Source organism: Schistocerca cancellata, unplaced genomic scaffold, assembly GCF_023864275.1.
Source record: "Schistocerca cancellata isolate TAMUIC-IGC-003103 unplaced genomic scaffold, iqSchCanc2.1 HiC_scaffold_850, whole genome shotgun sequence".
Classification (NCBI taxonomy): Eukaryota; Metazoa; Arthropoda; class Insecta; order Orthoptera; family Acrididae; genus Schistocerca; species Schistocerca cancellata.
In genome coordinates, this window is record NW_026046861.1 from 262,833 (window position 1) to 267,500 (window position 4,668).

Here is a 4,668-nt window from a genome sequence, read left to right on the forward strand (position 1 = left end):
TAACGTGCAATCCGCCCCTATATCTTGCGTTTCATGAAGAGTTATATCGAATATGCCATATTCCCGCTGTCCCTATACATGCTGTAAGTAGCTCGCTTGCTACAGCAGCAGCAGCAGCAGCACCACCTCCGCGCGCTTCCCTGGGGGCACTGAACCGCAGGATGCGAGACCCCACGCCCAGTGGCAAACAGGGCTCCTCTCAGAATATAGGCGGTCCCTACCCCTCACAACGATGACGGTGGGAGGGCCGTTTTACGAGACCATTTCCTGCGGTGCCAACGCTGTCGTAGAGCCGATACTCCATCTTTGGTACAAGGCAATCATTCCGCTGTAAATCAGTACGTCACTCGTAGTTCAGTCACCTCACAGCACTGCTCAGTAAACTATGCAGGCCCACATAGATAGATTATGATAGATTATATACGCAAATGCCCCTATACATGCTGAACGTCCGTACACACAAAATGAACCACACGTCAGCCACACACTCTATCACACACTACTCTCTGCCTGTAACAGACACAGATACAACTACTAAGCACCAGCATGGACCAACGTCCGGTGCATCCTATCCGCCACAGTACACCAACTACGCTATGATAACCAGACCGGGAGGTCCAATCATAAAACAGAATACCCCACTCGTCCGACAACCACAATTGCTCAGAGAAGCCACCAACACCCACACATGTCCTACACAGGGGTGCACCCATCACCACCACACTGCCTCGTCTTACAGCACAAACACACTGGCAGGAATGAAACACACAGGTCTGCCGCAACCACAGACACGGCTCGCCCCCTCTCACTGGCGAAAAGCGCATCCCGACGTGACATAACTCCTTTGACACACTGACGCTGCCTCGGGCATCCACGTCCTACGGTCGATATCAACGAACCTCCCCCCCCCCCTCCCCCCCACAACACGCCATCCCATACCACATTGTGTACCGTACCCAAACCTAACGTGTACTGTACTACAACGCAATGTGTACCATAACACAACCCAGTTTGTACCTTAACCTAACCTATGTCACCTTAACCTAACCTATGTCACCTTAACCTAACCTATGTCACCTTAACCTAACCTATGTCACCTTAACCTAACCTATGTCCCCTTAACCTAACCTATGTCACCTTAACCTAACCTATGTCACCTTAACCTAACCTATGTCACCTTAACCTAACCTATGTCACCTTAACCTAACCTATGTCACCTTAACCTAACCTATGTCACCTTAACCTAACCTATGTCACCTTAACCTAACCTATGTCACCTTAACCTAACCTATGTCACCTTAACCTAACCTATGTCACCTTAACCTAACCCATCTTGCACCTTAACCTAACCCATCTTGCACCTTAACCTAACCCATCTTGCACCTTAACCTAACCCATCTTGCACCTTAACCTAACCCATCTTGCACCTTAACCTAACCTATGTTGCACCTTAACCTAACCTGTGTTGCACCTTAACCTACCTCAATTTGCACCGCAATGTAACGCAATTTGCACCGCAATGTAACGCAATTTGCACCGCAATGTAACGCAATTTGCACCGCAATGTAACGCAATTTGCACCGCAATGTAACGCAATTTGCACCGCAATGTAACGCAATTTGCACCGCAATGTAACGCAATTTGCACCGCAATGTAACGCAATTTGCACCGCAATGTAACGCAATTTGCACCGCAATGTAACTCAATTTGCACCGCAATGTAACTCAATTTGCACCGCAATGTAACTCAATTTGCACCGCAATGTAACTCAATTTGCACCGCAATGTAACTCAATTTGCACCGCAATGTAACTCAATTTGCACCGCAATGTAACTCAATTTGCACCGCAATGTAACTCAATTTGCACCGCAATGTAATGCAATTTGCACCGCAATGTAATGCAATTTGTACCGCAATCTACCCCCACATTGTGCCTTAACCTAACCCACGTTGTGCCTTAACCTAACCCACATTGTGCCTTAACCTAACCCACATTGTGCCTTAACCTAACCCACGTTGTGCCTTAACCTAACCCACGTTGTGCCTTAACCTAACCCACGTTGTGCCTTAACCTAACCCAAGTTGTGCCTTAACCTAACCCAAGTTGTGCCTTAACCTAACCCAAGTTGTGCCTTAACCTAACCCAAGTTGTGCCTTAACCTAACCCAAGTTGTGCCTTAACCTAACCCAAGTTGTGCCTTAACCTAACCCAAGTTGTGCCTTAACCTAACCCAAGTTGTGCCTTAACCTAACCCAAGTTGTGCCTTACCCTGCTCTGTAATTGGCATATGACACGTTACATTAATGTATTGTCCAACCGCAACCCGCTCAGAATGTTGTGTACACAGCTACGTGTCATCTCCCCATAACAGCTGCATTGCAGTGTGGTACGCCATAGAGACGTGTGGGAGTAATGGACGCAGTGGATGGCGATCAGCATGAGCCGTCTGTTCATGTAGTGGCGCGTGTATGCAGACGTAGTAGTCTCTTCTCACACAATGTGATAGCACGGTGCCCCGCGTTCCACATCTGCGACATGCTACAGAGGCCGGTTGACAGTTGGTCGCGCAATGGACATCGCATACGTACGGGGGCACCTTCCACGTGCCCTCTAGTCGGGCACATTTTGTTGCGTGGATGTGAGCGGATGTAGTGTGTCTTGACACCTGACAGGCAGGCATGCAATAATAGTTGACTTTGCAAACGGGGATGGACGTGTACGTTTACTGGTGACGTTACGCAAATGAACAACTGGTAACCCGTTGTGGTGCGGTTGTCCTTGCTGGAGGTACATCTGTGAGGGCAACGATCGGTACAGCTACGAAGCGGTCCCCACCATACCAACGAACGTGAATGTGAATCTGGGTGTGAAGCGATACGCGGCTGTGGGTGGGTGGGACTGTCCCCGGCCGGTGAGGGGGGGCCGCCCGGCGTGCTGGCCGCGCGGTGCGTGGGCGCACGCGCTACAGCCGGCTGGTGGGGGCGCCCAGTGGCAGGCGCGCCGGCCGACGGACGCGGCAGGCGGCGCAGCTGCGCGCCGGGGCACCCTGCGCGCGGCGCCGTGCAGCCAAAGTGGGTCCTCGCCGGCCCGGTGCGAAGCGCGGTGGACATCTGCAGTGTGCTGGTCCGATTGAGGACTGTGTGCGTTGAGGATGCGCCGCCGCCCGGCACTCGGCGCCGCGACGCCGTCTGCTGCTCGGTCGCCCCAGCGGTTCTCGCTGGTGGTTTGTATCGCAGTTGTGCAGACGTGTTGGCACGTGCGCTGTGCTGGGAGAGTTCGCTTCGGCACCCACGTGGGGCCTTTGCCCTTCTGTGGCGCTGGCGTTGGAGCTGCCGGTCACCGTAGGTGGCGCGTGTTGTCTCCCGCCGGCAATGCCACGACAGCACGCTCCCGGGCCTCTGTCGGCAGCGGCAAGCTCAGTTGGGAGCACGGGTGGTCGCACCTAAAGCGTCTACTCGCCTAACTCCGGGCGATTGCGCCTCTCTCGAACCCGACCAAGTACTTAGGACGGCGCTGCGCGCCGCCGGGACCTGAGAGGGTTTCGAGGTGTATTGTGCAGGGGAGCTCAGCCTCCTCCTGTTTGCAGAATAATTGAGCGGACGCTTGCGTGTTCGCGCGGGCCCCTGGGACACACTCCCGGGCGGCCGGCTGCTCAGCTCTAGTTGACGCAGCTCCCTGGTTGATCCTGCCAGTAGTCATATGCTTGTCTCAAAGATTAAGCCATGCATGTCTCAGTACAAGCCGCATTAAGGTGAAACCGCGAATGGCTCATTAAATCAGTTATGGTTCCTTAGATCGTACCCACGTTACTTGGATAACTGTGGTAATTCTAGAGCTAATACATGCAAACAGAGTCCCGACCAGAGATGGAAGGGACGCTTTTATTAGATCAAAACCAATCGGTCGGCTCGTCCGGTCCGTTTGCCTTGGTGACTCTGAATAACTTTGGGCTGATCGCACGGTCCTCGTACCGGCGACGCATCTTTCAAATGTCTGCCTTATCAACTGTCGATGGTAGGTTCTGCGCCTACCATGGTTGTAACGGGTAACGGGGAATCAGGGTTCGATTCCGGAGAGGGAGCCTGAGAAACGGCTACCACATCCAAGGAAGGCAGCAGGCGCGCAAATTACCCACTCCCGGCACGGGGAGGTAGTGACGAAAAATAACGATACGGGACTCATCCGAGGCCCCGTAATCGGAATGAGTACACTTTAAATCCTTTAACGAGTATCTATTGGAGGGCAAGTCTGGTGCCAGCAGCCGCGGTAATTCCAGCTCCAATAGCGTATATTAAAGTTGTTGCGGTTAAAAAGCTCGTAGTTGGATTTGTGTCCCACGCTGTTGGTTCACCGCCCGTCGGTGTTTAACTGGCATGTATCGTGGGACGTCCTGCCGGTGGGGCGAGCCGAAGGCGTGCGACCGCCTCGTGCGTGTTCGTGCGTCCCGAGGCGGACCCCGTTGAAATCCTACCAAGGTGCTCTTTATTGAGTGTCTGGGTGGGCCGGCACGTTTACTTTGAACAAATTAGAGTGCTTAAAGCAGGCAAGCCCGCCTGAATACTGTGTGCATGGAATAATGGAATAGGACCTCGGTTCTATTTTGTTGGTTTTCGGAACCCGAGGTAATGATTAATAGGGACAGGCGGGGGCATTCGTATTGCGACGTT

At 52.9% G+C, this 4,668-nt stretch overlaps 1 non-coding gene across 1 annotated transcript in view; it reads left to right on the forward strand.

Annotated features, from left to right (window-relative positions):
* Window positions 1–3,673: 3,673 nt before the first annotated feature.
* Window positions 3,674–4,668, forward strand: part of LOC126147278 (small subunit ribosomal RNA) — a 1,909-nt gene continuing 914 nt past the window's right edge. The window contains exon 1 of the ribosomal RNA XR_007530138.1: window positions 3,674–4,668. This exon is cut by the window's right edge and continues 914 nt beyond it. This is a non-coding gene — a ribosomal RNA (small subunit ribosomal RNA).